Below are 10274 nucleotides of genomic sequence, written 5' to 3'. Positions count from 1 at the left end.
GTGTCAGTGTCGTTTAGCATCCGCTCGCTCTTTTACTGCATAGTACCACTCAAATACGGGATATTTAACTACCGTAGGATGTACCTCTTCATTTATCGTCCTTACGCTTACATATTTGTCATCTCTCTACAAACAAAACAACATATTTGTCATTTTCGCTGACATGGCGCGCCAACTCATCCATACCAACGTGGATCGGGACATGAAAAGATCAAAACGCCCCTATCTTATCCCTATTAGCTATCACATTCCTCTCTCTCCACTACTGATGTGTGGGACCCACGTCTTAGGTTATCTTCAACCTTTGAACACTCTTGCGACCATGAGCTGTTGCCCCCCAATGACGCTCGCCGGGGGTCGGCCGGCGCTAGCTGGGGCTGGCAGTTGCCGCTCATCCCCGTGGCCGTCGCCCAAATCCCCCGTGGGGGCCGGCGGGAGGGAGGGCGGGCCGATGGGGGATTTGGGCCAAGGTGGCGGTGGCAGGGCGCGGCTCGACTCGCAGGGCGGCGAGCGGTGTGGCGGCGCGGAGCACTAGAGGCGTGGGAGGGGTGGCACTCGGCAGCGGTGGCGCGCGGCTAGCGGCGTCGGCGCGCGACTGGCGGCGGCAGTGCACAGGACGCGGGGCCGTGCGAGCAGGAGCTCGGTCATGGCCAACCATGGAGCGCACAGGAACAGGAGAGAGAAACAGGAGAAAGGTAGGGACGTTTTGGTCTTTTCCCGTCTCGATCCACGTTGTCACGGGTGAGTTGGCGCGCCACGTCAACGAAAATGGTAAATGTGTTGCTTCGTTTGCAGAGGATGGCAAATATGTAAGCGCGTTCGTAAGGATGGCAAACGGGGAGGTGCCATCCATAAGGATGGCAAATAGTTAAATATGCCTCAAATACAACATAAATACATAATCCTACCGGAAATGCTACAGTACCGTGCATGATAGTGGCACAAAAGACACTGATCAATCTTCACCCAAGAAGAGACAGAGAGAAGATTGTGATCGTGAGCTGCGTGTGCATCGTCCCTCGTCACATTGCAGGCGCGTGACAGATTGAGTTGACATTGCAATCGCACACCTGACCCCATTGACCATACATCAGATATGTATACTCCAGTAAGCAGCCAAGCATCATCGTGCGCAGTGGTCGGTGGCTAAATGGTCATCAAACCAATCCAATCCACCCTGCTCGAAATCTACAGTCCCTGAAGCTAACTCCTCATTAGCCCATCCATTGAACATTGGCATAATGGCATCGTATTACACTTCCTAAAGGAAAATAATCTGAGAGCGTCTCCACTCCATGGAGAGATGCCTCATCTACATGAAGTACCGAGACCTGCCATGTTACATGGGGATCATTTCGCATGGTTTGGCGCCTGAGCATCTACTGGATTGCTATAGTTACAAGCCATCACTATGAGAAATAATTACTTTTTTTCTTAAAAAACAAAGCTACCTTGTTATCCATACAGAAAAGTTGGTGTACCACTGCAGCTGATTCAGCAAGAGCATGGCTACAGAAGTTCTTTGATCCCTTTTATTTTTCTTTCCTGCACAACTTATTCTTTCCGTTACATTTTATACAACTTATTACTAGCGCACCCATCGTCCAGTGTACACTGTATTTACAATTTACCAATCACAAAAGCGTGATACGTACACACATGCATGAACCATGCAATTTACGAATTCACACGGCAGCTAGCATTTGATCACCACCAAACGACCGCAGCTGCCGCAACGAGCGCGCCGGCGGCGGCGCCGGAGACCCTCCAGGCTCCACGGCCAAGCGGTTCGCGCCCGTCGGATTCATCGTATCCCCTGTTGGCACCCATTCCGGCGTCCCCGCCGTAGCTTCTCCAGTCTGATGAGCTCCCTCCACCGACGGACCCGCCGCCGCTCCTGCTCGTGCTCGTGCTCGGGCTCCCTCCGCCGACGGACCGGCCGCCGTTGCTCTTTCCCGAGCTCCCTCCTCCGCCCTTCGCGCCGCCACCTCCTCCGCCGCCCTTCGCGCCACCACCTCCTCCTCCGCCGCCCCTCGCGCCGCCACCACCTCCGCCGCCGCCGCCCCTCGCGCCGCCACCACCTCCTCCGCCACCCCCGCCCGCACAGAGAGCGCCTTGGAGGCCCGCGGCCACGCAGAGCAGCAGCAGCGCCGCCGCGCAGAGCAACTTCGTCGTCCTGCCTCCCATTGATGTCTCACCGCTCACCGGTCAACACGTTCCCAGTTCGCCATTACCTGGGAGGCGTTTTTATACAGGTTGGAAGACGCGCGAAGTGGCAGTTAGCAAGTCAACAGGGGGCGCGAAGTTGTGGCGCACTACTAAATGGGATGGCGCACCTTGCACGGCACTCTACCGTCTTCGGCAGACGCGTGGATAGGGAGAGAAATAATGAGGTCAAATGGTTAACACACGAACATCTCGCGGAAAATCAGAACGACGAGAGCGAGCGGCGTCAAGATTCACAGCATTGACCACCTGATTGAAGATTAGATAAGCAGTTGAGCACCTTAGATAAACCACGATGATCAATCATGAATGCGGAACAGAACATGCATGCGTCTGGTAGATAATGCCTGAAACTCCTCTCTTACTTTTTTTTTTTGCATGATACTTGCAGATTGAAAGCAGTAGGAATAACCTGAAACCGTCTCCATTAGTTGATTCTCCATTGATTGATTGATCTACTCCATAAGAACACGGTGCACGGGTAGATGGATACTGACTACTGCACTCAAACCTTTTGCTAAAACAAAGATTTCACGTGCTTATTCGATCCACACACACGAGTCGATCTACTACTACTACCATTCTACCAAACTGCATGCAACTGATTCGATGACTCGACTGTAACTGTAATTGACCGCTAGGCCATTTCACCATCACCAAATGAGGACAGCGACCGAAACGGCGACGGTGGCGCCGCCAGAGGCCCTCCAGGCGCCACGACCACGCGGTTCGCTCCCATCGGAAGCCGGTCCGGCGGCGGCGGCCACAGCCGTTCCAACGGCGGCATCAGAGAGCCCGCCTTCGCTCCCTTCCTCTTCGCCGGCGCCTCCGCCGCCGATCCCTCCCTCCTCTCCGCCTTCACCGGCGCCAGCACCGCCGCCTCCACCCGCACCTCGGTTGATCGTCGCTGATCGCTAGTCACACTCAGATCAATCTACTGTGAGTAGATGATAGTAATTGATATATCTCGCAGTAGCCCTGGATCGCGTCCCGTATCTCCGTCCTGGGCTGATTATTGTTGGCGTTTTATACGGTGAGAGAGAGGTTGCCGAGCGAGTTAAACGTACGCTGTCTGTTTGCAAAATAACAGAAATCATTTTTTCGCGCTGCGTAGTGCGTGCATATCAGGTGTGCGGTTGTGGTGTTTATGCAGCTTCTCTATCTAACGAAGTATAAACTCAGACAGGAACCACGATGTAGTCGTTCTTTCTTTTTGAGTTCAGGTTCAGAGATCGAACAAGGACAGGTACACCAAACTGGCCCGTTTGGTTCCCTTTGCTTATTTTTAAGCAAGTGTCACATCAATGTTTAGATACTAATTAGGAGTATTAAACGTAGACTATTTACAAAACTCATTACATAAGTGGAGGCTAAACAGCGAGACGAATCTATTAAGCCTAATTAATCCATCATTAGCAAATGTTTACTGTAGCAACACATTGTCAAATCATGGACTAATTAGGCTTAATAGATTCGTCTCGCCGTTTAGCCTCCACTTATGTAATCGGTTTTGTAAATAGTCTACGTTTAATACTCCTAATTAGTATCTAAACATTCGATGTGACAGGTGCTTAAATTTAAGCAAGTGAACCAAACCAGGTCTAATGGTTCGATATTTGTTTCTCTATTAAGGATAGTACTGCATATTTGTTTTTTCTCCAAAGGTTCAAAATATATTACTACAAGTTTCAAAATAGAAGGTACTGTCTGACCTATGTCTAGTGCTATAAGCTTATGATTATTATAAAGCTACATCATATGAAAGTGAATTTAATTATAAATTTGAGGTTGTTAAATTTATCACTCACAACCTAAAAACTCTTGGACATGTTGGTTAAAGATAATAAAATGAACCTCAACATCCGTACACACTTTATAAAAAGAAGAAATGGAGGAAGTATCAAATTAACAAGCTAGGTGACCACGTATTCGCACTTCAGTTTATCTATAACTTCTCATCAATTTATCTATGTATCATCAGCTTTGCTTCTAATTCTCTTCGACAAATTCATATAAGAAAGTTCAAGGAGCGCCGTCCCCTCCACATTTTCTCATCCGGGCTTGGGACCGGCAAAGGCAGTGTTAAACCGCAAACAAACAAACCATGAAATCAGAAAAAATAAATAAACACTACATAAGACCAGACCAACAAGATCACCAATCAGGTTGAATGAAAAAAAAAAGAAACATAACAAAATTTGAAAACACAAGAAATACAACCAATGCAAGACTTGCACACTACAAAATAAACTGAGATTGGAACATGTTTTTTAGCATAAACAAAGGAATATAGTTTCCAAAACCTGACAAGTCGGAAAATTTTATGTATTGGTGTGATCTTGAAAATAAGAACATGAGCAAGGAACACTGCCAAGTTCTTCATGTTGTTCTTTTGGGTAATCTGTTGACACTCATGTGATCACCGAGTATGAAATGAAAGGCGAACATTGCATTGCCAGTATCAAACTTCCATCGCCACAAATCAGAGCTAAGTATAGGAAAGGCAACACTGATATAGGAAGCGCACAGTTGAAAGCAAACTATAGGTGCTTTTCATTTTTTTGGATTCGATATTCCACGTTGGTGAGTGTTCAATGAGTAAAAACTTCTGCATGCACATCCATCACTGATATACATACCAATGCAAGGAGCTCAGATCATGTCTAAAAAAACCTAGAATTTGATTGGTCACAGAAGGGAACAGGACACTGATAAAATCTGAAATAAACAGTCAGATAAGGTATATCAATTTAGAGACATCCAATGCACACGTTTGCACAAATCCAATGCCACCCAGCTTCCATATAAGGATGCAACTGATTTCACAGAATAGAAAGGATCGTGAGCATGCAGAATCTGATTCAATATTTATCTTGTACAGTTGAGGAATTCAGTATATCACAAATAAGCGCTAATGACTACTGAATGAAACCAGTCCGCAGCTGAGATCACAACAGGCACCATGCGTCCACTAGCTGAAAAATATTTTATAACAATAACTAGCTATTCCAAATCAGAAATCAGTAATTATCATTTGCTAAAATAATATTTGCTGATGTTCCCCTGTTTTATCATTGGTCAAAATACTAGACACTCATTTATCAGCTCCAACCAGTGCAGATAGGTGCAACTCATCACTAAAAGAAGGCAGGACCTTTATTACTTTTGGCATCACCTATAGTGTTGTTGCTTGAAGTTGAAATACCTAACGGAATGCAAATTGTTGCAAATTATTCATCCCCTTCTGCCCAGCACCTGATTGGTCTTTGAAAAATCAGCATAGAGACCTACAATGAGAGGTAAATCATTTCTTTCTTGCTAGAAAGCAACTCAAATAGTGAAAACCTACACCAGGGGATGAAATTTGAGGACAGGATAGTGCAAAATTGCAAACTATATAAGCTATTGGAGAGAACACCAAATCATTGTAGGCTAAGGAATGCATCTAAACCAGATCACAGACATTAAGAATCACGCCGAAAGGATTATATTGAACACCGGAAGGAAGGAAGAAGAGTCCATTGTCACAAGCTGGAGAATACTCTCAGCACCCATCCTCACTCAGCTCCAACTGATGGAAGCCAACCAACAACTAAATTCGGACAAAGTAGACCCAAAATTTGGAGCAATCTGGATCTAGCACGAGTGAGTGCAAACTCTGCGTATACTATAAAATGCAAGTTAGTGTAAACTCTGCATATTGTGAAATGCCCATAACTCTGAATTCTCAGCATCCATACTTGAATCCAATAAACTAAAAACCAACCAGACAGTCATCAACTAAAACCGAGCCGAATAGAATGAGTGGATTGGAAAGTAATGTGCCAATCAAGTGGTAAATCAGAACTTTACTGCAAACAATATGCAGAAAGTAGCGTGTTTTTAAAGAAATGGGTTATCAAACAGGCAATCTGGCACAGATCTTCCAAAGAGCTATAGAATCCCCTAGGCCTGCAGATCAGTCTCAATAATAAAGTTTTGCATCAACATCCAGTATTCATAAGTTGGCAGCGAAATGAAGAAGGTAGTGGAATTTGAAAGATAAGCACAGATCATGCATAGCTTCAGTTTGCGTAGAATCGTCAATGTGAAATCTGTAACGACCAAAGGTCCATCAAATGTCTAGTCCTGACTTAAGAGAGAGATCATGAACAGACACACACGCACCATGATTGGAAATCTGATCTCATCATCTGTGTATCACATCTGCAAGAATTTCACAGTGATTGGGTGACGAAAATGACTGAATATTATTGGCGACTAAATTTGGGAAGTAGCAGCCTGCTTATATTTCAATTGCTGCAGCAAAAAGGAATCCCCTCCACATAATTTCAGTTGCTGGGGAACACATAGATCAGAAATGATGCAGCCAGAAATTGAATTGTTAGAGCAACAAATCAGAAACGTGAGGCTATACTGTATCCAACAAAGTGTCATGAATTTTCCAATATGTGATCTCCACTTGGGTAAAAGGTCAATCCATCTCCAACAACTTCCTATACAGACTTGAATTTGAACATGAATTCAATCAGAGCTCTCATAGCTACAGACAATATCAGCAGAATATAAAAATTGCCATTGCCATCAACAATCTCTGTAGTCAATGTCTACCTACGTCTCTTCACCAACCCTGCTCAATCTCTGTAGTCAATGTCTACCTAAAATCTCTTCACAGACACTTCCACAACAAAGATTAGCTTAAAAGAATTCTAAGTAAATCCAAGGTCTCAAACCTCACATTATGGGATCATAAGATCATTTTTGTTCATTAGAGAGCGAGCCAAAATAATGCACAACTAACCATTCAGACCTGGAATCACCAAATGCAGTTAATCAAACCAATGTATCATCGACTAGGCGGTGTCATTTTTCTGCTATAGATACTTCCAATGTCATACTAATTCTGCAATCAATATGCAGAGAGGGCGAGCACAAAATATAGACAGAAATTAGATGAAGCAAATCAAACCATGCAGATAGATGCCCCAAACCAGACATCACAACACCCAACCGGACACACTACCAGAGTACTGGTCAGATGAGCTAAAAGATCTGCGACTTGAAAAGAGTTGAATTGAGTGTCAAAAAGTTTAATAGGGCAGCACCTAAGTTTTTTCAGTTAGAAAATTCCTCATCTGTCTTGGATTGAAGCTCCAAAATATGCTGGTATCTTCTACCACTGCTGATTAATCAGAATGTCCGAATTTCAACTTAGTTACAGATTTATATAGAGAGAGATAACTTAATATGACAGCAAAGTAAGTCTCCTCCCAACTGCAGACACACCAAAGGTAGCCTACAGGAAAGTCAATTATATATTAAAAAAAAGATAGCAGGAACTGTGTTTCATCATATTAGGAAAAGTGGGACAAAAAATTGGTATTCAACAAAACTCACGAGGCCTTTGTCTGTAAGACAGCAGACTCACTCATCGCAATCAGCAACCTGTGTAACAAAATAGCTGGAGAAGAACAACCAATCTAAATCAATTGTTTTTGATGAAACAGGTGGGGTGCCCCCCTACTGGTTAATCCAAATCAAGATTGCAGTGATCATAAACTAGACTGTGCATACCAATTACCAATAAATTAAATGATTGAGATATCCAAACAGTCTTGCTCTGCTTATGCTATGAACCCTGGTCTAGACAATTCCATTCCGATAACCGTAACAATGTAAACCTCCACGCCTGTTGATTCAGTAACAATTTCCAATCAGGATGATCGAGTTTCTAATTATTTGCAGCACACACTTCACATACCACCGTCGTTTCAAAACAAACTGGAACCAATCAATGATAGGCAAACCTCCACCCTTCAGTATTGCTCCTTGACCAGTAATCGAGATTCCTTGTGCATGTGAAGGACGACATGCGTACACATACCAAAACCGAGATAAGCGGTTACAGTAAGAAATTAACCAGGGCCTCGAGCCTACCTCATGTGCAGAGTAATAACCGATGATTCAGCATGGATGAGAAGATCACGTGTGGGGACTAGTCGAGTCTGAAACCTCCGGATCCAAGTGACAAAACAAATGGAACTGCCTGATCTGGTGAGAGACTGACCTGCCGCAACCTCCAGAGTCTGATCCCTTGCCAAGCGGCCATGGCGACGAACTCCAACACCCAATTGGGATCTAATCCTGCAACCCACACGCCGAGAAGGCGAACACCAAACGAAAATCGTCGACCAAATTAACTCAGAGTCGGTCCCCGCGTCGCAAGGAGGCGGGCGCGATCGACCCAGGAATCTGCGAGCACGTAAGGGCAAATGCGGCGCCACAAAACAAGCGGAGAAGAAAGAACGATTGAAACGAAAGGGGGAGAAACGCAAACGCGACGGGGCGCCGAGACGGGACACACGAGGCGCCGAACACCGAAGAGGAAGATACGAAGAGCGCGAGGGGAAGAGTCTCGCGGGCGCTACTTATAGGCGGGCAGAGGCGGTGGAGGCGTGTGGAGGAGCCTAGCGCCAGCCGAAGCGGGATCCCAGACGGACATGGGTTCTGCGCTGGCGTTCGCGGAGCCGTTTGGCCGCGCCCGCAAGGCAGCAAAGCAAAGCTGGGGTCGGTTCGGGGTCGGGACGACCGGAAGAGCGATAGCGACGGACGGCGGCAAGCCGGCAAAGGGTTGGTTGTTTTTTTTTACTCGTAGGTTTATAGGCTCAAAAATATTTCAATGCAAAGAAAAAAATCGGAAATCATGTCAATTTTGTAAAAGAAAAAACACCCACACATGTCCTGTTGCAAAGACACTCATACTGTTTGACATGCGGATGCGGCCACCAAACCGAGCCCACGCTGCCCATTCATTCTCCCTCCATCCTTCCTTTCTCTTTCCCATAAGCCACCACAGGTGTCGACGCTGCGCGGCCATCCCTTGGTGCGCCCCCTTCTCCTTCTTGTCCTCCCTCCCGCTCCAGAACCCTGTCGCCACCAACTGCAAGCGTCCTCGCCGCTTGTCTTGCCTCGCGACCAGGCCGCCGCCTGTACTCCTACGGTACCACGGGCGGACCCATCGACGCCACCACGACAGGCACCGAAAACCACCTTCCCCCGCACCGCCGATGCCAATGTCGGAGCAATATTGCAACCGAACCATCATTCCGCCACCGGTGCTCCTCCCTCCCCTGCCCCCGACTCCTCCGCTCCTCTCGCCGCCGCCTCCGCCTCCGACTCCCCCGCCCCTCCCGCCGCCAGCGCAGCGAGCGCCCAGGAGGCGCGCGGACACGCAGAGCAGCAGCAGGAGCAGCGCCCAGAGCAGCCTCGTCGTCCTGCCTCACATGGCTGTTACTGGCTTACTGCTGCCAATGCCCAGGAGAATGATGCTGCTGTTGGGCCTTGTACAAGCATGTCGCGCCTGGCGTCGACGGCACAGCGAGGGCGTGAAGGCGGGAAAAAGCAAGGGGCGCCTTCGAAGCAGAGCAAGCGTGTGTAGCGTGTGTGTGTGTGTGCGGCGGGCACCGTCTGTGGGCTCAGCCGTCGGTGAGGGAGAGAGTTAATGTATTAAGCGTTTGAGTAGCAGAACAGAACACTATCTATCATCTTATTCAAAAGCAATACAAAGAGAAATCTCGGGGAATCCTTCCTCGGCGATTATCTGATCCTATCTTGATCCATCCTTGTCTACTCACGTCGCCGGCGATCGTCGGCAGCCAAGGGATACGACAGCTGGTATCAGAGACTGGAGTTCCTCGGCGGCGTTCGCTGTGTCCGCGCTAATCCGTCGGTCAGACCACAATCGGAGTAGGCTTGCTGAGATCCTAGGATTTGCCGCGCAAAACCGGCGATTCCAGTTGATTTCCTGTTAGTCCTACTCCACGTTGGTTCGATTTGCGGGCGGTCACCACGGCACCTCCAAAACCCTCGCTTCAAACCCGATTTGTGCTGGACGCCATGGATGCGGCAAAGCAGAGGGATGCGGCCCAGTGGCAACACATGACTGACAGCATTGACTTGCTCTTCGCACGGGTCCGCGAGATTGGGCGCGTGCAGGAGCAGATGCAGGTCAATCAAGAGCTCGGTGTCAAGGCGATTCTCAAGGATCA

The 10274-nt window shown here is 47.4% G+C and overlaps 1 long non-coding RNA gene across 1 annotated transcript; it reads right to left on the bottom strand.

Annotated features, from left to right (window-relative positions):
• Window positions 1-5364: 5364 nt before the first annotated feature.
• On the bottom strand, window positions 5365-8881 carry LOC117847363 (uncharacterized). Its single transcript, XR_004638613.2, has 2 exons — window positions 7624-8881; window positions 5365-7522 (listed from the first exon to the last, which is right to left on the bottom strand). It is a non-coding gene; the product is annotated as an uncharacterized lncRNA (long non-coding RNA).
• Window positions 8882-10274: the final 1393 nt, after the last annotated feature.

Source organism: Setaria viridis, chromosome 3 (assembly GCF_005286985.2).
Source record: "Setaria viridis chromosome 3, Setaria_viridis_v4.0, whole genome shotgun sequence".
Lineage (NCBI taxonomy): Eukaryota > Viridiplantae > Streptophyta > Magnoliopsida > Poales > Poaceae > Setaria > Setaria viridis.
The sequence above is the reverse complement of the archived record's forward strand: the minus strand, read 5'-3'. Positions and strand labels throughout refer to the sequence as shown.